This window comes from Sminthopsis crassicaudata, chromosome 1 (genome assembly GCF_048593235.1).
Source record: "Sminthopsis crassicaudata isolate SCR6 chromosome 1, ASM4859323v1, whole genome shotgun sequence".
In the NCBI taxonomy this organism is placed as follows: domain Eukaryota; kingdom Metazoa; phylum Chordata; class Mammalia; order Dasyuromorphia; family Dasyuridae; genus Sminthopsis; species Sminthopsis crassicaudata.
The window spans coordinates 528,465,532-528,491,625 of record NC_133617.1 but is presented as its reverse complement, the minus strand read 5'-3'; the positions used below and the strand labels follow the sequence as shown (position 1 = coordinate 528,491,625).

At 36.4% G+C, this 26,094-nt stretch overlaps 1 long non-coding RNA gene across 1 annotated transcript in view; it reads right to left on the bottom strand.

Moving 5' to 3' along the window:
• Positions 1-772: 772 nt before the first annotated feature.
• The window catches only part of LOC141550806 (uncharacterized), a 63,690-nt gene continuing 38,368 nt past the window's right edge, over positions 773-26,094 (bottom strand). The window contains exon 3 of the long non-coding RNA XR_012484685.1: positions 773-4,137. This is a non-coding gene — a long non-coding RNA (uncharacterized LOC141550806). The remainder of the gene's footprint in view (positions 4,138-26,094) is intronic.

Here is a 26,094-nt window from a genome sequence, read left to right as displayed (position 1 = left end):
ATGTGTAAAGGTCTTCCCTAAGATCTGGAATAAAAAGAGATGAGTACTCAGTTTCTAGCTCAAGGAATTCATGTTTTAATGGAAAGAAGACACTTAAGGAAGGGTGAATTTACACAGGTCATAAATGATGCAGATCAAAGCTTCCATATTCAATATCACTGAACCCATGAATAGCTGTAGGATACAGAGGCACAATCTCTCTCTCTCTCTCTCTCTCTCTCTCTCTCTCTCTCTCTCTCTCTCTCTCTCTCTCTTCTCTCTCTCTCTGCTCTCTCTCTCTCTCTCTCTGTCTCTCTCTCTCTCTGTCTCTCTGTCTCTCTCTCTGTCTCTCTCTCTCTCTGTCTCTCTCTCTCTCTGTCTCTCTCTGTCTCTCTCTCTCTCTCTCTCTCTCTCTGTCTCTCTCTCTCTCTGTCTCTGTCTCTGTCTGTCTGTCTGTCTCTCTCTCTGTCTCTCTCTGTCTCTGTTTCTCTCTCTCTCTGTCTCTGTCTCTCTGTCTCTGTCTCTCTCTGTCTCTGTCTCTCTCTCTGTCTCTCTGTCTCTGTCTCTCTCTGTCTCTGTCTCTCTCTCTGTCTCTGTCTCTCTCTCTGTCTCTGTCTCTGTCTCTGTCTCTCTGTCTCTGTCTCTGTCTCTGTCTCTCTCTGTCTCTGTCTCTCTCTCTCTCTCTCTCTCTCACTCTCTCTCTCTCTCTCTCTCTCTCTCTCACACACACACACACACACACACACACACACACACACACACACACACAATTGCATAATTTCAATTCTGCAGCCCAAGTAGTTTTCTAAGTCCATATGGTGGATATTAATGAAATCTCTAATTTGCTTGTTGTTGTAGAATGGCATAAAGAATCAAATCAGTCACAATGTAGACAAATTATATCTTTTGGGAGGGAAGTAGTTAGTGAAGGATTTTTTAAAAAATAATGAAACTAAGTGAATAAATATCCTCCAAGATTGTCTATTTGGTATATTATGAGCTCTTCAGACCTTACATCATGTTCTCTCTCAGCTCAGCTTGTCGGTAGGCACGTTATTTGTTATTTGCAATATGTATTAGATAATTAGACAGTATTGATTGATCATCCAATGGCCCCTGGATTTTATGTCTTCTTTTATTAGTCTGCTACTTATTTATGGCATCAACTAGGATTAAAAATCTCATCCTATTTCTCCCTTTGCTTTCCCAACCCACATATAACACAACAAAAAGATATTTTAAGTGCTATCTAAAATGACTTTTCAGGTGATTGAATGTGTTATTTGCAGTGTAGTGGGAAAGGCTTTGGGAAATTCCAATCATCTAGTAAGTGACTAAATGAAGCTTACCAAGCAGGTGAGGACACAAAGGAGAAAAACAGAAAATTGAAACTCCTTCTCATTTGCTTTGTACTGAGGTCATACTGATTCGTACTAATTTCTAATTGTCCTTTTCTAACTTTCAATGATCTTCATATTTTCACCTCCTTGTTATAATACCTTCAAAATATCCTTACATATTTCCTTTTCCTGGTCCTATGGGACCTATGGCTTCTAATCTCATAAGGTTTATATGGTCTTGTTAGGCTTAATGAGGGCGATCCCGCGCTGATGTTGGCATATTTTATTTCTTGCCTAATTCCTGAATTCAATTTTACTCTGGGTTTAGATCCTTTTGTCTACTCACTGACATTGGGGACTGTGCCTACAGAATAAAAACATCTGGATGGAAAAAGAGGAAAAAAATTGTCATTTAGTTCATGCCAAATGTCTTGATAGGATTCATTTTTCATCCAGATGTTTTAGGGTGTTGGAGACACAGTTTTAGCAGCATTATCAGATGATGTTTGTGTGGTAATATCTCCTAAAAAAGTAATTTCTGGTGTAAATGATCCTTTTTTCTTTTCTTTCTTTTTTTTTGCCATCAGTGCCTTTTTTTAATCACCTATAATTTTAGTCTTATTCAATTTCTAATTCAAATCTCTTTGGCAACTGAATATCTTAAAATTCAGGGATGTAGTGCCACTTACTCTTCCTTCCCCTGGTTGCAGGCAAAGTTTGGCTCATTTCCTGTCTTGCTGAGAAGATTATTAAAAGTGGCTGTTGGCAGAAGATTGTGTGATGATATTGAGAGACCATGTTTACTGACTAATAGTAAAAAGGGAAAGACAGGTATGTTGGCTCAAGGCTGAAGTCTCTGCTGCTAGAGAAGTTGAGGCTGATGGATCCCTTGGGTTCTGGAGTTCTGAGTTCAGTTCTGAGTAGGGCTAAAGCTGATTGAGATCCACACTAAATCTAGCACGGGTAAGGTGGGGGAGCAGATCATGGTGTCCAGACCAATCATCAGAGGGAATAGCTAATGTACCTTTCAGCCCAAATATTTGTGTGTGTGTGTGTGTGTGTGTGTGTGTGTGTGTGTGTGTGAGAGAGAGAGACACAGAGAGAGACACAGAGAGACACAGAGACAGAGAGAGACAGAGAGAGACAGAGACACAGAGAAACAGAGAGACAGGGAGAGACAAAGAAAGAGACAAAGAGATGGCCAGAGAAAAGAGCTAAAACTGATTAAGAGTCTGATCACTATGTACACACATACTATGCATCAGTATTAGAAGCTGTATGTGCGGGTGCGCGTTTAAAATAAAATCAGGTGTCCACACACACACACACACACACACACACACACACTATGCACCATTATCAGAAGCTATGTACACCCATGCCTATGTGGGTATATATACGCATGAATGTGTACATATTTACACACATTTGGTTAAAACTGATCAAGTATCTGTTCAGTATACATGCATTATGTATTAGTACCACAAGCTATGTCTACATACATACACACCCATACCACATAATACATATGTGTACATATGTTCACATACACATATGTGCATGTGTGGCTACAACTGACCAGGTATCTGATTGGTATATGGTGTATACACACAAATGCACATGCACACACATAAATTCATGCACTATGTACCACATATTTATATATAATATAGAAATATCATGTATGTTTAAGGATGTGCATGTTTGTGTGTATATATCATGTGCCCATGTCAAAGACTACATATACATATATCTATGTGTGTGTTATGTACAATGGCAGAGGCTACATATACATACATTTTATATATATATATATATATATATATATAATATATGTAAAGTGCATGTGTAATAGTGTGCATGTTTGTATGCATATATTATGTACCAGCATCAGAGACTATATATACATGTATGTTTATTATGTACCATTATCAGAGGCTACATTTCTCAGCTCAGGGCTCTAGAATACTCTTGAGGGAAGTGGAGAGAATCTTTTCTATTTCTTTTGACTTGAACCTCCATTCTGGTTTTCTTTCTAATATTGATTGCTAATGATTGGTGCCCTGTTATCATTTAACCAATTAACATAAATTAGTTTTTTAACAAAGGAATATTTGCTGAAAAGATACACCAAGAACAATGCCAAAAGACAAACTCTTCTCTATACACTTTTGTTCCTGGGGAGAGTGGGCTTAACCTTAAGGATTTTGCCATCCCATTTGCCCCTCTGGTTCCTTTTAGGATGTGCCATAGTGTAATACATACTGTCCAAACTGTGGCTGCCTTCAATCCCCTTCCAAGGTGCGTCAAGATTCCCTGGGAACTCGTTTTTCACCAGACTCAGTTGTCTATGAAACCTGGCATGAATCTCTGCCAGATCTCTGCCAGCCTTTTGAAGCTCATAATGTCTGATATTCCCTCACATAAGAACATGAGAAAACAAATAGGGAGGTAAAGAACAGAGACCTACATTTCTAACCACGCGTGGACCTGGGTGGCGACATTAAGGCCTGAGGCCTTTCTCCCCACGCCAGAGTCTGACAGCATGTCCTCCCTTGATCACAACATGGAGAAAAGTGGTACAAATCATCCAGTTAGTACTTTTTGTGAATGTTTTCAAATCCAGCTTGGAAATCAATGGAAAGATTGGCTCCTCACGGTAAGCAGATCAGAAACAATACCTGTTCATTCCCCTCTGAAATCCACATGGGGATTGCATCAGCAGAGAATACTATGCATGTTTGTAGGAGCTGGTTTAGTCTGATCTTCCATGCCCAGAAGAAAGGTCAGCACAGAGCAGTAAATGCCAGTTAATTGACTGAAAAAAAGGCAATGAAAAATTTATAAGTACAAGAAGGCTACGGTACCTTATCAATGGTGACTTGCCCATAGTATGTGGGATTAAAGTTATTGCAAAGGGAGTAAATGACTAAAGAAGGAAATAGTTTAGTCTGGTAAAACAATGAAAAAGCAACAGATGGACAGCTTGTATATTATACTGGTTTCCATGAAATGTCAAAGGCCTCAAAAGAAATCTTCCCTACACTAGCTAAATCCTCTCTGGAGAATTCATGAAAGAGAACAGAATCACATGATTTAGGAACTGGAAGGGACATAAGCAGCCATCTAGTCTAACCAATACCCAAAAGAATCCTAACAATAAACTACCAGGCTCTACTTGAAGACCTCCAGGGCATAACTAAACAATAATATTGTTTTAAGAACAACTTTGGTTGATTAAGTCATTTTGACTATTAACTACAAAGGACCTGTGAAGGAAGACACTGTTTGCATCCAGAGAAAGAACTGACAAATAAAAGTATGTATAGAATAATTTTATATGCATACATACGTACACACACATATTTTGTCATCTCTAAGGCACGGGAGAAGGAAAGAAATAAAAAAGCGAAAAAAAGAGAAAGTTACATGGTAACTTTATTATATATTTAAAAGCAATAGCAAGTTGTACATAACAGATGTACAGTTTCATGTGTAATCATCTTTTTAAAAAATCTATGCTTATGAAGTTTTTGTTTTATTTCATAATTAAATTAAAAATAAATAAATAAGAGAAATTTAAAGATCTTCAGGGATGGGAATCTAATAATCCTTATAGGAAACCCATTCCACTTTTGAAGAGCCCTAATTTTTAGGAAGTTTTTTTTTTTTTTTTCTGACTTAAAGCCTAAATTGACTTCTTTGCAAAGTCCATACACGGCTCCTAATTTCCATGTTGAATCTCTCTTCCACATGATGGCCATTCAAATACTTGAAGACAATTATCACATCTCCTTGAGTCTTCAGTTCTCTGGCTCACATATCCCAAATTCCTTCAACCGATCCTCATATGATATGCAGTCAAAATCCTTCCACCATTCTGGTTAACTTCCTCTGAGTAAACTTCAATTTCTTAATGTCATTCTTAAACAGTGATGCCCAGTATGGAAACAGTATTCTAGATGAAGCCAGATGAGGTCACAGTACAGTGGGATTACTTTTCCTGGAAGCTACCCTTCTCTTTATGCCATGCAAGATCCCTTTTTAAAATGCCATATCATACAGTTTATTCATATTGAGCCTGAAGTCCATTAAAACCCCCAGATTTTTTTTTCTAGGATAATTGCTGCCTAATTATACTTCCAGCTTCTTATACTTATAAAGTTGTAATATTTTTCATTTTTCCTCTATTAAATTTCATCTTTCTAGATTTAGCTAAATGCTCTAGCTTGTCAAGATCCTTTTGAATCCTGACTTTGAAACCAGAATGTTAGTCATCCTTCCCAGATCTCTAATCATTGATAAAAAATATTAGGTAGCACAGGATCAAGCCTGTACAGATCCCTGGGTGTCTCTGGTGGATACTCCCTGCCTAGTGACACTAGACTATTAAGAACTACTTTTTAATGCAACCATTCAAACTGTGCTGAATCCATCTGACTTAGTATCATATAATCCCTGTAAAACAACATCCAAATGTTGATAAATGAGGCAGCAGAATATAACATATATGGATATCACCTTGAATACATATAATCTGTTTGACTCCTGATCAATCTGCTTAATCTCTTTGCTCTGGGTAACTCCATATATGTTGCATTATACTGGTAGGAGAAGTTCTCTCATCTGATAGTTTCATATACCAAAGAAATCGTAGGTCTCACCCCTATCTGGTCCTTATCCAATCCTTGGTATATTGACAAAACAAAATTTTAAAAATGAGTTTTTTAAAGAGTTAAAACTCAAAATAATATGTCAACAATATTCATAGGTACATTTGAGGAGTTCAAGTCATCAGAGTCAGCCTAAGTATACACTAGGGCAAATGTGACTGCAGAGCCATGGTAATAACATTTGATAAATTATAGAGAACAGAATAGGAGAGGTACCAAAAGAAAGGAGAAGGGTAAATGTTTTGACTTTCAAAAATGGACCCATTCCTTTGAGAGATGACTAGAAAAGCTTGATTAGGGAACTTAGAAGAAGACCAGATGCTAGGTATTGCAAGAAAGCATTTGATATTTTCTTTTATTAACTTTATCGATAAGATGGAAGGATATAAACTGAATGGATAGAGTTAGGTGGGATTTAAAACTGGTCAAAGAGCATTTTTTTCAATTGACTTGGATAAAGGAAAAGATGGCATGATAATTCACAGAAAAAGCAAAAAGGAAATAATATGATGCTTGACAGAATCAGAATTTTAAAAGATTCTCAACAGACTAGAACATTGATCTGTCTCTGATAAAGATTACATTTATTAGACATAAATGTCAAGTCATATATTTTGGCTCAAAAAAATCAACCTCACAATACCAATATGGGAGAGGCAAGGCCACAGAAGACTGTTGTGTATCTGAAAAGGATTTAGAGTTTTAGTGAAGTTGAATATGAATTTGTAGACGAAGGCAAAAAAGGAGATATGAGCTGATCCCTATTTTACAAGGCTTTCTTGGAAGATTTCAAAGAGGATCTTACAAGAGAGTGAGGAAAAAAATGGGGAAAGGAAATGAGGTCTTTGCAAGAGTGTATGGAAAAGGAAAACCAGAAATTATCTGAAGAAAACTCTTTAAAAACAGATTTGAAGAAATGGGAAAAGCATATAATTCCCTATAAAATAGATTTGATGAGGGGCAGGTAGGTGGTGCAGTGGACAGAGCATCAGCCCTGAAGCCAGGAGGACCTTAGTTCAAATCTGGCCTCAGACACTTAACACTTTCTTGCTGTGTGAACCTGGCCAATTGCTTCAGCAAAAAAAAAAAAAAAAAAAAAAAAAAAAAAAAAAAAAAAAAAAAAAATATATATATATATATATATATATATACGTATATATATATTATATATATATACGTATATATATTATATATATATTTTTTTTTTGAGGAAACGGAAAAAGAATATAACTCCTTACAAAATAGATATGAAAAAGATAACAACTGTTGAAAAAAAATTTGTGAAATGGAAAAAATGCAATGAACAAAACAGTTCAATTGGCCAAATATAAAAGGAGCTAAAAAATGTAACTGAAGAAAATAATACACTAAAAATTAGAATTGAACAAATGGAAGTGAAGGACTCAATACAACTTCAAGAATCAGTCAAACAAAACCAAAAAAAAGAAAAGATAGGGAAAAATATGAAATACCTCCTAGAAAAAACAACTGACTGGAAAATAGATCTAGGAGAGATAATCTAAGGATTACTGGACTTCCTGAAAGTCATGATGAAAAAAAAAGAACCTAGATATCTTACAGGAAATCACAAAGGAAAACTGCCCTGATGCCCTGGAATCAGAAGGCAAAATAGCCATTGAAATAATTCATTAATCACCTCCTGAAAGAGACCCCAAAAATGAAAACTCCAAGGTATATTGTGACTAAATTTCAGAATGATCATACTAAGGAAAAATATTGAAAGCAACCAGAAAGAAACAATCTAAATACTGAGAACCCACAATCAGGATTACCCAGGATCTAGCAGCTTCCACCTTAAAATATCAAAGTGCTTGGAATCTGATACTCTGAAAAGCAAAGGAACTTGGATTACAGCCAAGAATAAGCTATCCAGCTAAAATGAGCATTATCTTTTAGGGAGGAAGATGGACATTCAATGATACAATGAATTTTATCTATTTCTGATGAAAAGACCAGAGCCGAACAAAAAAAAAAATGATCTCCAAACCCAGAATTCAAGGAAAGCATAAAAAAAAAATAAAAAGAAAGAACTGTTGAGAATTATATTTCTGTTCTGAGTATATTTCGAGAATGTGGGTATAATTTGATTTTTATTATGAAAATACGAAAAAACGAGGTGGAAAGGGGACTGTATTGGAAAAAAGAGGAAAAAAGGAGGTAAAACAAGGGAATTTACATCTCACAAAGAGGCAAAGAAGATCTATTATAATTGAGGGAAAGAAGGGAGGGGGATGAGCATTGTGTGAATCTTAATTCTCACCAGATTTGGCTCAAAGAGAGGATATCAGACATACATGGTTTCATAGAGAAACTTGTCTCACCTTATAGAAAAGTGGGAGGGGAAAGGGGAAAAGAAAGGTGAAGGCTAATAGAAGGGAAAACAGAAGTAGTAGGGGAAAGGTATAAAAAAGGGGAAAAGGCTCTAAAAGGGAAGGGTCGTTTGAAAGAGGTGATGATCAGAAGCAAAATACTAAGGGGGGCAAAGAAAGGAGAAGGAAAGAAAAAAGCATAACTTAGGATAAATAAGATGGCAGGAAATACAGAAATAGTTGTTTTAACTGTGAATTTTAATGGAATGAACTTTCCCATAAAACGGAAGCAGATAGCAAACTGGATTAAAAGCCAGAATACTATAATATGTTGCTTACAAGAAACACATTTTTTTATTTTTTTTATTAATTTTATAATTATACATTTTTGACAGTATATATGCATGAGTAATTCTTTTATAACATTATCCCTTGTATTCATTTTTCCAGATTTTCCCCTCCCTCCCTCTACTCCCTCCCCTAGATGACAGGCAATCTCATACATTTTACATGTGTTACAGTATAACCTACATATAATATATGTGTGTAAATCCAATTTTCTTGTTGAACGTTAAGTATTGGATTCTGAAGGTAGATAGTAGTGCTAATATTTTACATTCACTTCCCAGTGTTCCTTCTCTGGGTGTAGTTGTTTCTGTCCATCATTGATCAGCTGTAAGTGAGTTGGATCTTCTTTATGTTGAAGATATCCACTTCCATCAGAATACATCTTCATACAGTATTGTTGTTGAAGTGTATAGTGATCTTCTGGTTCTGCTCATTTCACTCAGCATCAGTTGATGTAAGTCTCTCCAAGCCTTTCTGATTTCAACCTGCTGGTCATTCCATAGCCTTCATATACCATAATTTACCCAACCATTCTTCAATTGATGGACATCCATTCATCTTCCAGTTTCTAGACTATGAAAAGAGCTGCTACAAACATTTTGGCACACACAGGTCCCTTTCCCCTCTTTAATATTTCTTTGGGATATAAGCCCAGTAGTAGCACTGCTGGATTAAAGGGTACACACAGTTTGATAACTTTTTGGGCATAATTCCAGATTGCTCTCCAAAATGGCCAGATTCTTTCACAACTCCACCAACAATGTATCAGTGTCCCAGTTTTCCCACATCCCCTCCAACATTCATCATTATTTGTTCCTGTCATCTTAGCCAATCTGACAGATGTATAGTGGTATCTCAGAGTTGTCTTAATTTGCATTTCTCTGATCAATAGTGATTTGGAACACTCTTCCATATGAGTGGATATAGTTTCAATTTCATTATCTGAGAATTGTCTGTTCATATCCCTTGACCATTTATCAATTGGAGAATGGTTTGATTTCTTATAAATTAGGATCAATTCTCTATATATTTTGGAAATGAGACCTTTATCAGAACCTTTAACTATAAAAATATTTTCCCAATTTGTTACTTCCCTTCTAATCTTGTTTGAATTAGTATTGTTTGTACAGAAACTTTTTAGTTTGATATAATCAAAATATTCTATTTTGTGATCAATAATGATCTCTAGTTCTCTAGTTCTTCTCTAGGCATAAATTCCTTCCTCCTCCACAGGTCTGAGAGGTAGACTATCCTCTGTTCCTCTAATCTATTTATGATTCTACAAGAAACACATTTAAAGCAGAATGATACATACAAAGTAAAGGTAAAAGGTTATAGCAGAATTTATAATTCTTCAGGTGAAGTAAAAAACAAAACAAAACAAAACAAAACAAAAACCCCACAAAAAACAAGGGTACCGATCCTGATCATAGATCAAGTAAACAACAAAGAGATAAAGAAGGAAACTATATCTTGCTAAAGGGTGCCATCGATAATGAAGCAATGTCAATATCAATATATTTTAACATGTATAACATATATTGGATTGCTTGCCATCTGGGGAGAGGATGGGAATAAGGAGAGAAAATCTGAAACACAAGGCTATGCAAGGGTCAATATTGAAAAATTATCCATGCATATGTTTTGAAAATAAAAAACCTTTAATAAAAAAATTCATCCCCACCTTCCCAAAAAAAGAAATTTCTTTGCTGTCTTGGTGGTAAATCCTCAGTCTCTGAATAAACTTGACAGAGAATCCTTTGCCAACCCCTGTGAAAGAGGATGGTAGTTTTTGAGTAGCTCTAAAAGAGTAAAGATTGAGTATTATCCCTAATCTTCACCCCACCTCTTTCTGTACACACACACATACACATAAATTGGGATTCTCATGAAAAAGATGTCCTGGTTGGTAGACTGGATAACAGTCACTGGGCGGTCATGATTGATTGACTCAGTATTAAGTTAGAGCCTGATATAGGCTTTTACCATAGCCGATTATGCTCTGTAATAAAGATCAATGACTGTGCTGTGTTATTCTGTGTCCTTGATGCTCCTGGTGCTACTCCTATAATCCACCACTTCTTCATACTGAGATTTAATGTGAATTACCTCTGGCATCCCCCATCCTCTACTAATTACTATCACCGCTATATACTCTATATTTCATGAAAATACATCGTCTTATTTTGATCTGATTTTAATCATCAGACGGTCATCAGAAAACATTATCTGAAGTTATTGCTTTCAAATAGCCTTAAATAATTTTGATGGGTGCAAGGAAAGTATGTCATTAAAAGTGAATCTTCAACACAAGGTTGTAATCTATATAATTAGGTTTTTTGATCATCAGCAACAATAAGCACACTGTATCTTTTAGTTAATTGTATGATGATTACAAGGTAGTCTACTATTGAATATCACTTGCAAGTCTGCTTATTTCCTACTACTACAGTCATCAAGAACAGGTAGGTGGTACAGTAGATAGAGTGCAGACCCTGGATTCAGCTGAGGTCAAATTTGATCTCAGGTACTTTAACTGCATAACTTTGTACAAGTCACTTAACCCTGTTTGCCTCAGTTTCCTCATGAGTAAAAAAATTAAATGGACAAGTAAATGACAAACTAGTACAGAATCTTTGCCTCACAAATAGGGTAACAAAGAGTCAGATTCAACTAAACAAAATATTCTTTAATGTGTGTGTGTATAGATTTTTCTCATAAACGTTTTGTAGAGATAAGAAAAAGGGGACATAGGTTAATTGTTGCTGATGTTTTGTGTCACCTTTTTAAATTTATTTTAACACACTTTATTTTATGAATCATATTGGGAGAGAAAAATCAGAGCAAAAGGGAGAAACCATGAGAGATTTTTAAAAAAAAAATCAGAAAATAGTGAATATAGCATGTGTTGATTTATATTCAGTCTCCTTACTTCTTTTTCTAGATGCAGCAGGCATTTTCTATCAAAAGTCTATTGGGGTTGATTTGAATCACTAAACCACTGAGAAGAACCAAGTTTTTTTTATTATTATTTTTTATTAATAATTTTTTTGACAGTACATATGCATGAGTATTTTTTATGCATTATCCCTTGTATTCATTTTTTCAAATTATCCCCTCCCTCCCTCTACTCCCTCCCCTAGATGACAGGCAATCCCATACATTTTACATGTGTTACAATATAACTTAGATACAATATATGTGTGTAAATCCCATTTTCTTGTTGCACATTAAGTATTAGATTCCGAAGGTGTAAGTAACCTGGGTAGATAGACAGTAGTGCTAACAATTTACATTCACTTCCCAGTGTTCCTTCTCTGGGTGTAGTTGTTTCTGTCCATCATTGATCAACTGGAAGTGAGTTGGATCTTTATGTTGAAGATATCCACTTCCATCAGAATACATCCTCATACAGCATTGAAGTGTAACAGCGATCTTCTGGTTCTATTCATTTCACTCAGCATCAGTTGATGTAAGTCTCTCCAAGCCTCTCTGTATTCCTCCTGCTGGTCATTTCTTACAGAGCAATAATATTCCATAACCTTCATATACCATAATTTACCCAACCATTCTCCAGTTGATGGACATCCATTCATCTTCCAATTTCTAGCCACTACGAAAAGAGCTGCCACAAACATTTTGGCACGTACAGAGAACCAAGTTTTTTATAGCTGATCATTGCACATTCTTGCTGTTATTGTGTATAATGTATTCTTGGTTCTGCTTGTTTTGCTCAGCATAAGTTCCTGTAAATCTTTTCAGGCCTTTCTAAAAATCAGCTTGTTCATCATTTTTTACAAAACAATAATATCCCATTACCTTTATATAGCACAACTTACTCAGCCATTACTCAATTGATGATCATCTACTAAATTTCCATTTCTTTGTTATCACAAAAAGAGCAGCTAAAAACATTTTTTGCACATGCGGGTTCTTTTTTCTTCTTTATGATTTCTTTAGGATACAGCCAGTAACGACACTACTAGGACAATGGATTTGTAAAGGGTATGTAGTTTTATATCCCTTTGAGCTTAGTTCCAGATTTCTCTCCAGAATGGTTGGATCATTTCACAACATCACCAACAATGCATTAGTGTCCCAGTTTTCTCACATCCACTCCAAAAATTTATCATTACCTTTTCCTGTCATCTTAGCCCATCAAAGAGGTGTGAGGTGTTATCTCAGAGTCATTTTCATTTTCATTTCTATAATCAATAGTGATTTAGAGAATTTTTTCCTATAACTATAGATGATGTCAATTTTGTCATCTGAAAATTGTCTGTTCATATCCTTTGACCATTTATCGATTGAGGAATGACTTATATTGTTATAAATTTGAAACAGTTCTTTATATATTTTAGAAATGAGACCTTTATCAGAAATACTGGCTGTAAAGATTTTTCCTAGCTTTGTACTTCCTTTTCAATTTTGTTTCTGTTGGTTGTCACCTTCTTTCAGTATCAATAGGGTTCTAGATTTTTTCCCCATCTTTGGTATCTTCTTCTTCTTCAAATATCTTATGAATATACCCTTTAACACCTTCATATTTGTGTTATCCACAGTCCAGATCCCCTGTATGTATACTTGATCACATCCAGCTGCTTTTCCCATCTTTGCTCTTTTAGAAACGATATTTATCTTAGTTTATAAGCACATTGTCTAAGTGTGCTAGTTTAATTGCTCTAGATATTAACAATAATTTATAGCCAAAATCTTTTCAGGTATTTTCTATTTCTCCTATATGAATCGATCCCCTCTCCCTCCTTCCACTCCTCAATCCCATTTTTTAAATAAAGATTTACATATATCCTGAGTATAAGTTTGAGATAGCAATGAATTCATATTCAGAACAAGGTCAGAAAGCAGATATCTTTCATGTCAGCACATGACCTCAGCCTTGGCCCCCTATCCCACCCCCAGATGTTTTGTGAGCATCTTTGCTGCTTTTCCTTATTCTATAGCATTGTTCCTCTCTATGATATACAGTTTGATAGATAAATCTTGGCAGTTTCCTCCTTCTCCTTTCCTTTTCATTTTAAAATCCTTTGGATTAGTTTTGCAAGCAAATATATATCTTACCAGCCCTTGTCGGGTGTATTCCATCGCTAGCCAGGGACCTGTCATTTCTAGATTTTTAAGCTGTCGTCCAGAAATCTAAAACCCAAGCTCCTTTTTCTGAATCAGTTGGTCACTTTCCAAGTCGTCTTTCCTCTTCTAAAGCACTTGCTTTTGATCAGTGATAGTGATGAAAATACCACCTGTGGTGTCCAAGACATCCAAGCTGGGAGAAGAGAGGAGCTGCTCTTTCTGTTGCTACCATGAATTGGTCCAATCTTTGTGGGTTTTTTTTAAGGGATAAGCACATAACCTTTAATAAGCAGTTTAGAATCTGGGGGTAGGGAGGAGAATAAATATAGGGGCAAGTAGTCAGAAAGGAAGCCAAGAAGTGTGCTCACAAAAAACAAAGGAAGACCTAAGAGTTCCCAATAATGCTCCCATTAAAAGTGTTATTCATCCAAAAGTGATCAAAGGAAACAGCAGCTTGAAGAGCTAAATAAAAGCAGAAACTTCCAAGAGAAAAGGAAAATAAAAAGAAACAAAAGAAAGATTTTTAAAATGTGACTTCAAAGAGCCAAATATTTTGAGAAGGAAGTAATAATAATAAGATTTATAATGTTTATATAGCATTTAAAGTTCTACAAATATTATCTCATTTTACCTTCACAACAACTCTGTACTGTATGATACTAGGATTATCCCCTTTTTTCAGATAAGGAATCAAATATTGAGTGACTTGACAAGTGTTACACAGATAAAAGTATCTGAGCTTGAATCAGAACTCAGGGCTCAAATCAAAGCTATCTTGCAAGATAATTACCAAGTTTAAAACATGAGTTGGTGGAGAACTTCAAAATATAATCGAAACCCCAGAATATCTGTTGAAAGTTTTGAATGCCAGTGTTCTCTTAAAATGGAAATGTTTTATAGTTACTCTGCAGGGTAAGAAAATAGAAATCTATTGCTCATTTTAAAGCAAATTGATCAGGTGACAAAGGAAAATTGGGAGAAATAAGGTTCATGCTCCAATAATCAACAAATATTTCCTAAGTTTTTATTCCGTGTCAGGGATAGGTACACTTTTTTTTTTTTTTTTTTTGAGTCTACTTTCAGGGCAGCTAGGTGGTGTGGTGGAGAAAGCACCAACCCTGAAGTCAGGAGGATCTGAGTTCAAATCTAATCTCAGACACTTAACACTTCCTAATTGTGTGACCCTGGGCAAGTCACTTAGTCCCAATTGCCTCAGGGGAAAAAAGTCTATTTTCAAGGACATTCTCTCTAATGAGGAAAGATACCCTGTTCTTATATAAGTCTAACATTGCATTGCCATGGTCAGGAACCTGGGGCACTCACCACTTTCCCTTCTTCATAAAAGGAATTCTCTGGTCTGGACCCAGGCTTAAAATGCTCACCATATTCAATTCTGGGGAAGTCTGATCTACTTCAGTTTATAAAGTCATCTACCTTGGAAGAGGGGGACATAGAACTGCTTAAATATTCATTGACTGATATTCAGGTCTCCCAAGGTTAAAAAAAAAGTGCTCGATGCACAATTTAGATCAGATATGGAACAGGTATTTATTTCCTAAGAATGAAAGAAAGACTAATGGACACAAAAGTGTTCATTGACAGAGTGACAAAATAACATTGAGTAACAACATAGTAACTGTTAAAATCTCTTTGGAGACATATTTATAAATATACAAAATATTACAAGTTAAGTGGCACAATGGGAACTAGGCATCTTCAAGAGTTCAAATTCAGCCTCAGATGCTTTCTAGCTGTATAACTCCAGACTAATCACTTAATCCTGTTTGCTTCATTTCCTCATTTGTAAAATGAGAGGAAAACTGCAAACTACTCCATCTCTGCCAAGAAAACCACAAATGGGTCAGAGTCAGATGTGACAGAAAAGTGATTTAACAAGATATTCCAAACGTTTTAGTTAACATTTTAAACTATTAAAGCTTAAAACTTCCTTAAGACTTTTGGGATACCTCACATATTTAAACATTAAGCAGAACATATTGTAGAACTGTTGAATAGATATGGTCATTTATCATCCCAGATCTGCATTATTCAAACAGCTCCCAGTTTTCTTCTTGATAGTGTTCATCTTTGATAAAAAATGAGAAATTCTCCATGTTACCAGTTAGCTCTATTCATAGGACTCAGAATGGCCAGATCTTTTAAACTCATTAGGTCACCTCCAAACTTGAACATATACATTTAGAGAACTATCTATTTTCTTTTCTAAGAAATAACTATTCTTAGAGGAGATAACCAAAGGATTTGACACATTGAGTTTTTTCAGTACTGAATAGTTCAACCAAATGCTGAATTACATATGAGGTTGGCTAGAATAAGGGAGGCCATGTTCAATGGAATATTCCTTGTTATGTGATTTAACACCCCCCCACACCCTCAGGCTCATATACCCAACTCACACTGTAACCAACAGGTGCGTTCCTCAGAGAAGTGGCTACTGCTATTTTCAGGGTTTTAGGGATTACTTGTGCTCATTAACACCAGCTCATGAATCCCTCTGGCATGTTTCCCCTTATCAGAGGCAGGGATCAAATCATGATTATGCTGGAACTAACTCATACAGACCTGGTAGAGCTAATCATTAAATTTTCAGTGTTAGTATCTATGTCTCAAAAGTTGGCAAACACTTCAAATTAGGTCTTGGCTTGTTTTATTGGTTGTCTAGACTTAAGAAAATGATGAAGAATACATTCATAATATATAAAAACTTAAAAGTCTATCCTGCTTTATTTAGAGTCAGTTGTTAAACATTTACTAGCACACTCCTTATTCAAAAGAGATCTTTTTAAACTCTAAGTCCTGTACTTTTTCCATTACTAACTACCTCTCCTGCGGCAAGAGGAAAGGGCTAATTGAATAGGATAATTTTTAATGTCCTTTTCATATCTTTCTTCTAGAATTCCATAAAATAGATGTTATTCCTTTGTTAATAAGATAACATTTTAGAGAAAACCAAGTGGAGAATGAAAATATTTTAAATATACAATAATATGATGTGATATGAATTATTCATTTACATAGCACTTCATAATTGCAAAGCACTTTCTTCAAGTATCCTTATTGATATTTTATAAATGAAGTAACTGATGATCAAATAGGTTAAGTGACTTGCCCTTGATTACATAGCCCATGTCAGAATTGATATTTAAATCCATGTCTTCTAATTCCTTATCTTATCCTTTCTATGCCAATGATCTGGTTTATGGAAATGAAACATGTTAATTTATCATTAAAGCGAGTTCAGGTCCATTTTCTGATCTTATTTCCTCTGTGTCCAGAGAATGTCTGATATCCTGTTTGCATTATCCCCTATGAGGGCAATTTGGTAAGCCTAGAGTTAATTTGCCCTTCCTATTATTTTTAGACTGGCAAAAAAAAAGAAGGCACAGGAGTGAATCCAGCCATCTGTGTACACATGGCTTGCCAAAGGCTCTTTGGACATCGGTATTTGGAGGCTTTCTTGAAATAGTGAGATTGTGACCATCTGCCATTCTTGACCCAAGTGCTTTATGAATCACAAGTATGGTGTAGTAAAAGAGAAAATTGGTGTTCCAGGCAGCAAAAGTCTGTTCTCAGCCTGCTAATCACAGATAAAAGCAGTTCCATTTCTTTGTTATCTTAGACCAAAAAACTGGGCTTTCTACAACCCTAATAACTACAAATTTGAAATGCAGCGAGGTTCTGATTAGTGTGAATAATTAATCCAAGGAACAACTTTTATTATTCGAATTCACAGTGAATAAATGATGACCTGCTCCCTGTTCCCTGCCCCATCAAGGGAATTATATAGTAATTCTGATTTGACTTAAAGTATTATCCTAGGGTTAAGGTTTCCCCACTAGGAAAAACCACTTGCAGTCCCTTAAATATGGCTCTTTCAATCTTAGTGAAAGTGAAGGTCTGCTTTTCCACATTGGACACTGCTTACACTGCGCTCTTCCACATTGGGCACTGTCTACCCTGGACTCTATCCCTTGCTAATACACAGGTGGAGCTGTGTCTAAGACTCCTATGATAGGCCCAGGAAGATTGGTTTAGGAAATTCTCTGTCCTTATCATTGCTCTGCTATCAAACAACATCCTCTGTTTCTCAAGAAAGCCTACGAGACCTCCAGGTCTCTTGGCTATTTCCATATCTGGGACTGCATGGTGCCCTAAAGGGATCTTGAGATGTGAGGGGTTTTGTTCTAGGGATACAAATCTGAGTGTCTTGTTCCTTTGTCCAACTGGCTTTCCTATGGCTCTCCTACTGCATCTTTCTCTACCTCCTCAGCTGAGATTCTTTCCTCCTACTTTATAAAGTGAGAATGTTCATTATTAGCTCTTTCTTTTTCCCTCTTCATCTCATAACCACTTCTTGCCTCACAATCCTTCAACATCATCCTCTACCATTTTCTCTTTTGCTCTGGATTTTGACAAAAATGTGGCCCTTCTTCAAAAGACATATCTCTACAAGGAGCTTGTTCCTATCCCTTCCCATATTTGCCAGCAGATTATTCCTTTAGCATATCTTCTCTAATTTTTAAACTCTTCATCTTATTGTTCCTTCCCGATATCTGCAAAAATGCCCAGAATCTCTCCATGTCCAAATCTTTTAACCTGCACCCTCATACCTAACCAGTAGGCAAACACCTAGGAGAAAAAAATCATCTCTGAAACTATCAAGAGTCTCTTAATTGCTCAGTCTAATGGCCCATTCTCAGTCCTCATCCTTCTCATTGATTTTGTCTCTCTTTGTTTCGCTCTGTCTTTCTTTCTCATTGTCTCTCTCTGTCTCTGTCAGTCTGCCCATTTCTCTCTCTCTCCTTAATCCATTTTCATGATCATGCTTTTTTATGAGTGTAGCCCAAGACTCCATCCTACCAATTCATCTCTCTCTCATTGATGACTTTATCAATTCCTCACCCTCCCCAAGATGACAAGCAATCTCTATAGGCCATACATGTGCAATCATGTTAAACATATCTCCTTGTTAGTCATGTTATAGAAGAAGAAATATAACAAAAGGGAAAATCATGGAAAAAAAGAAAAATGTAAAAACAGTACGTTTTAATGAACATCCAAACTCATTCTCTGTATGTGAATAGCATTTTCCATCAAGAGTCTTTTGGAATTACCCTGGATCACTGCATTGCTGAGAACAGATAAATCACAGTTGCTCATCACAAAATCTTGTTATTCTGTACAACATTCTCCTGGTTCTGCTCATTTCATTCAGCATCAGTTCATGCAAATCTTTTCAGTTTTTTCTGAAATCTGCCTATTAATTACTTCTTATAGCACAATAGTTTTCCATGCCATACATATACGACAACTTGCTCAAGAAACATTTCTTGAAAAATATGGCCCATTTGATGAGCATTCCCTCAATATCCAACTGGTTCATATTTTTCGAGCAATGTTTCCTGGAATAAGTTATGGTGTGTGAATATTATGGAATGTTATTGTTCTATAAGAAACAATCAGCAGGATGATTTTAAAGAGACCTGGGTAGACTTAGATGAACTGATGCTGAGTGAAATGAAAAGAACTAGGAGATCATTATATACAGCAACAGTAAGATTATACGACAATCAATTCTGATAGATGTGGCTCTTTCCAACAATGAGATGATTCAGATCAGTTCCAATGATCTTGTAATGAAGAGAGTCACCTACACCCAGAGAGAGAACTGCGGGAACTGAGTATGGATTATAACATAACATTTTTACTCTTCCAGTTGTTGTTTGCTTGCATTTTGTTTTCTTTCTTAGTTTTTTTTTTCTCCTTCTTGATCCAATTTTTCTTCTGCAGCAAGATATCTATATAAATATGTATATATATATATATATATATATATATATATATATATTGGATTTAACATATATATATATATATATATATATTTAATTTATTTATTTATTTTCCTGAGGCTGGGGTTAAGTGACTTGCCCAGGGTCACATAGCTAGGAAGTGTTAAGTGTCTGAGATCAGATTTGAACTCGGGTCCTCCTGAATTCAGGGCTGATGCTCTATCCACTGCGCCACCTAGCTGTCCCCAATATATATTTAAATATATTTAACATGTATTAGATTACCTGCCATCTAGGGGAGGGGATGGGGGGGGGAAGGAGGGGAAAATCTGGAACACAAGGTTTTGCAAGGGTCAATGCTGAAAAATTTAAAAATTATCCATGCATATGTTTTAAAAATAAAAAGTGTTAATTGGAAAATGAAAAAAATGAAATGTTTCCTGATTCTCCCTCTACCACCTCTTTCCCAAAGCTGCTAAAATTTTTTTCTCCCAAAACAATCTTACAGTAATTAAATATATATATATATATATATATATATATATATATATATATGTATATATACATATATATATATACATTTTGCAACATGTATATGTTGTCACACCCATCATAAAATAAACTCTTTGAGGGATATGAATATTTTATATTTCTTCTTTTAATACTCAGAAGCTAGGTGACACAGAAGGTAAGAACTGTGGTCTGAAGTCAGGGAGACCTGAGTTCAAATCCTACTTAAGATATTTACTAGCTGCGGGATTCTATACAAGTCATGTAACTTTGGATGCCTCAGTTTCCTGAGTTATAAAATGGGGGATAATAATAGTACCTACCTCACAGGGCTGTTTTGAGGTTTAAATGAGATAATATTTGTAAGCACTTAGCACTATGGCTCTACTTACCATCACTGTGACATCCCAGACCAAAACATTTCTTCATGAGCCCATCTCCTCTTTAGATGTTGTCTTCTTTTTTTGGAATACAAAGTCTTTGTGGGAAGGAACTATTGGGTTATTTTTTTTTAATCTCCGGATTTTTTTGTATTTGTATTTCCATTACTCAATGTAGTGCTTGACATAAAATCGGCACTTAATGATGTTTTTTTTATTCATTTATTTATTTACACTATTCAGAGCATCAGTCTTGGAATCAGGAAGATGTTACTTTAAAATCTACTTCTGTGCCCTACAGGGTGTGTTACTCTGAGTATGTCACCCTAACTTCTGAGTATTCTGGGTAACTTTCTAAGGCTATATAAAATGCAGAGAGGGTGCCAATTTGCATTGGGAGGAAGAATTTTCTTTCTTAGATTTTCTCTATACTATTCATTACTTCTTCTAGCACAATAGTTTTCCATGCCATACATATACCACTGGGCTCTATCTCTATTATCTGTTCACACTTTTTGCAATGTATATTTGTTTAAATTTGTCAGGCACATAATAATTCATAATGCTTTTCCATTCATTTATTCACAATATTTGTTCAGAGTGGCAAGATGGTACCCTTGCTTGGATTCAAGTCTTATCAATAATAGGTGTGGGCTGGTGTTAGGATTACTAGGTGAGAACTCAGGTTGTCTGGACAGTGACAAGGTGAGAATTCAGGTTGTCTGGACAATTACAAGGTGAGAACTCAGGTTGACTTGATAGAAGGAGCAAGCTCATTGGCTTAAGTGGTTCTTCCCAGAAGCCCTTGCATTATCCCACGCTCACTCTCTGGGAAGAGATCTGCTGTGTCTTCTACTCAAATCTCTCCGACTGATTCTTCTTCCTGTAACGAACCGTTGTCTCCAGGCAGTTGCTGTTAACTCTTGTCCAGAGAAGTGACTTCCCTTCCTGCATTTCTTCTCTCTCTCCCTTTCTACCTCCCTCCCTATTTCCTTCCTTCCTTTCTTCCTCTTTCTGCCCCTCCCTCCCTTCCTTCCTTCCTTCCTTCCTTCCTTCTTTCCTTCCTTCCTTCCTTCCTTCCTTCCTTCCTTCCTTCCTTCCTTCCTTCCTTCCTTCCTTCCTTCCTTCCTTCCCTCTTTCCTTCCCTTCTTCCTTTCTTCCCTCTATCTCTTCCCTTCCCTTCTTCTTGCCTTTCTTCTCATACCTACAGCACAATGCTTGGCACTTAATAATGGCTGAATAAAGGCTTGTTAATTGATTGATGGTACAGCCTCTCCTCTGCATCTTTCAACTCTGGTTCTCTCTATCTGCTTTCCTTTTCAAAGGCCAACTCCAAAGGTTCAGGCTAGATATATGAACTGGACATGCATTAATCAATCTTCCTTAAAGTGGCGTTAAAGGGATGAGGGGGAGCTGACACCCAGCGAGTTCACACTTCATCAAAGAGCTAGCCCTGTCAAAGGATTAACACTTCCTCAGAAGGATTCAGGGGAGCTTTGCTAAACTCCTCCTGGGCATATACTCTTCAAGTTGATAGGTGATAGCCTGGTGTCAATGCCTTCAATTTGCAGGCTGTTCTGAAAAGCTGGCCTGGCACTGATTCAGGAGAAAACCTGCTTGTCATGTTTTTCTCCCTAATTTTTTAGGTGGTGGAGAGAGGGAATTGAAGAGGCAGCATGTCCATCTGTTGTTATTAATGCAAGGGAGATAACATGAACAGGCAACAAGAACAGGGACTGGACCTGAGATTGTAATGGTATAAATAACTTCCCCTAACAAAGCACCATTCCTGAGGTTTATAGTCCTAGAGCATGGAGAGATTAAGAGCCAGGATGACACAGTCCATATGTGTTAGAGTAAGACTTGAACATGGTGTTTCTGGTTCTAAGGCTACCAGTCTGAATAAAGAATGTGTATAAATGAATGGAAATGCATGATTAAGCATTTGTTATAGTCTTCCTGCCTCAGGTGATAGCTGTGTGACCCTGACAAGTCATCCGTTTTCTCATCTTAAAATGAGTAGAAGAAATGGCAAACCCTTCTAAAATATTTACCAAGAAAACCCCAAATAAGGTTACAAAGAGTTGTACATGACTGAACTGAGTGAACAAAGTAGGTCAGGTACTGTGCTAAATGCTGGGGATACAAATACAAAACAAAACAAAACAAAACAAAACAAAACAAAACAAAACAAAACAAAACCCTACACTTCCTGCTTGTTATGTTTTAAAATTCAAGAGACATAATTTCTGGATAATTATTCATTTTATCAATAATACTAGTATTTTAATAATAAAGATCAGTGGCACTCTCCAGTGTCAAGGACAATCATGGCATTGGGCTCATGCTTATATGCCCTTAGAAAATGGATATTTGAGAGATAAGCAATCAACTCTGGTTGGTTGACAATAAAATGAGAGAATGAACATTAAAATGAAAAGTGGGCTCACATCAATGAGAGCCTGAGAGAGTAACATCATGTCACTCTTGAACAAAGAGACCATCTCTACACTCAGATTGATGCAGGTGTAACCCCCTTTAAGATTCCTTGTCTGATCTACAACTTCCTTTGGGACTGACCTTTGATTATAAGATCTGATCAAAACCACCCTTTTGTATTCCCAGGGGAGACATCCTCTCTGAGCCAGTTTGGGTTGTACCCAGCCCTTACTGGATCTGAGCTGGCTTGGATTTTCTCAACCCCCACTATCTGCTCAGGTTTCCCCAAAACAGTTTCTTCCTTATCTGAAAAGCCCACCAAGAATTTGCCACTGCCCTAGGCTTCTTGAAGCAAATAAAAGAGCCTAGGTGGAAATCAGCCCTCAGCAGAGAGTTGAATCATGCCAGGCAACCATGCTTTGCCTCACAAACTTTCTCTGTCCCCACGGCTGCTTTCGGTGTGTATCTTCCTCTATCTAATGCCTTTTACTAACCCCACTTTAACCTTGCTTCCAAACCTTGCACTAGGTTCATACCAGCCTTGTGCCCAGGCAGTTTGTCTTCCTGGAGGCCAAATGCCTGTCTATCCCTTTACTATCAATAAAGACTTTGTTTTGATAAAACATTGAGTAGTGAATTCATTTGCTACTGAACCCGCCCAGTAGTTATTTTGGGAAGGCTAGAGATAATCAGACCCAGGAGGAAAGGAACTGACCTATCTCAGTTTAGAACCTCAGTTTACTCCTCATTACTCCTAGGTTTGGGCAATTTAATCAAAACCTTAGGAGAACACCCTGGTCTTCTTCACCTTAGATTAAATTCTTAGATTAAATTTGTAAAATTGGGTGGGGTCTGACCAATATTGAAGATCCCTAATTCAATCTCATTATCAATACATGCTATGTTCACTTCTTTTTTCTGTTTTATTATCTTTACCATGTTTTTTTCCCTTTTGCTCTGATTTTTCTCTCCCAACATGATTCATAAAGCAATGTGTTAAAATAAATACATTTATTAATATCTACCTAAAAAGAAAAGAGGAAACTTCTTAATTCCCCAAATCACTGGTTATACTCTTAAATAGCTTCCATTCTAGTAGGGGGAAAGCAATATAGAAAGGGAAGTGAGGGTCAGGCAGAACTTTTCATCTGGGAAGTTACAATTGTGGTAAGTGGAAATACTCTTTTGGGGAATGGAAATATTGGTTGATGACTGTTCCTAGGGCAAGAGGTAGAAAGACAACATATGGGGAGTGGGGAGGGGAACCATGTGGTCATGAAGATGGCCAGAGAAGCGCATGCTGGTTCTGGTTTAGAGTACACCTGAAGTCTACAGCTTGGAGACAAACAAGCACTGAAGAGTACGTCTTAGGAGGCTGTGACTGGCATTCTGCAGCATGCCATGCAGGTAGCCAAATGGTCCACTATTTCAATCTGGTTTATGAGGCAAATTAATAATAATAGCTTTTATAGAGTAGTTTAAAGTTTGCAAAGCAGTTTACATGTGTTACCACATTTGTCCTTCACAAGATCCTTGTAAGGCAGGTGCTAGTACCTTCACTTTACAGATGAAGACATTCAAGTTAAAAAAAAAAAAAAAGCTTGATTGATGTGCCCAAGATCACATACTTGTTTCCAAGGCAGGTTTAGAACTCATGTCTTCCTCATTCCAATACTCTCTTCACTCCACCAAGAACAGACTAAAATATCAATTACAATTACATGTATTGCCCAAGCATTGACTCAGTCTTAAAAACATTCAAAGAGAGAAGGGGAAGATAAGAAGATGAGAATTTAATAAGCACCTACTATGTGCCAGGTACCATTCTGAGTGCTTTACAAACATTATCTCATTCTTTGTACATGGCAACAAGATTACATGAAGATTCAAGCCATTCTCCAATTGACAAATGGTCAAAGGATATGAACAGACAATTTTCAAATGATGAAATTGAAACTATTTCTAGTCATATGAAAAGGTGTTCCAAATTATTATTGATCAGAGAAATGCAAATTAAGACAATTCTGAGATATCACTACAGACTTGTCAGATTGGCTAAGATGACAGGAAAAGATAAGGACAAATGTTAGAGGGGATATAGGAAAGTTGGGACACTAATACATTGTTGATGGAATTGTGAACAGATCCAACCATTCTGGAGAGCAATTTGCTCAAAAAAATTATCAAACTGTACATATCCTTTGACCCAGCAGTGTTATTACTGGGCTTATATTCCAAAGAGATTTTAAAGGAGGGAAAGGGACTCACATGTGCAAAAATGTTTGTGGCAGCCCTTTTTGTAATGGCTAGAAACTGGAAAATGAATGGATGTCCATCAGTTAGAGAATGGCTGAATAAGTAATGGTATATGCATGTTATGGAATATTATTGTTCTGTAAGAAATGACCAGCAGGATGATTTCAGAGAGTCCTGGAGAGACTGACATGAATTGATGCTGAGTGAAGTGAGCAGGACCAGGAGATCATTATACACAGCAACAGCAAGATTATACAACCATCAAATCTGATGGATGTGACTCTCTTCAACAATGAGATGATTCTGACCAATTCCAATTGTTCAGTGATGAAGAGAGCCATTTATGCCATCTACACCCAGAGAGAAGACAGTGGGAACTGAGTGGAGATCACAGTATAGAATTTTCATGATTTCTATTGATGTTTGCTTGTATTTTGTTTTCCTTATCAGGTTTGTTTTTTTTTTTTTTTTCCTTTTCAATCTAATTTTTTCTTGTGCAGCAAGATAATTCTTTTTTCTTTTTTTCCCCTGAGGCTGGGGTTAAGTGACTTGCCCAGGGTCACACAGCTAGGAAGTGTTAAGTGTCTGAGATCACATTTGAACTTGGGTCCTCCTGAATTCAAGGCTGGTGCTCTATCCAGCTGCCCCTGCAGCAAGATAATTGTATAAATATGTATGCATATATTGGATTCAACATATATTAAATTACTTGCCATCTGAATGAGGGAAGAAGTAGAGGGAAAGGAGAGAAATTTGGGACACAAAGTTTTTAATGTTGAAATTTTATGTTGTAATGTTTGTAATGTTGAAAATTTATCCATGCTATGTTTTGAAAATAAAGAGCTTTAATTAAAAAACAAAACAAAACAAAAACATACTATTTCATTTGATGACAAAAACCCTGTGATGTAGGAGTTATATTATTCCTATTTTACAGATGA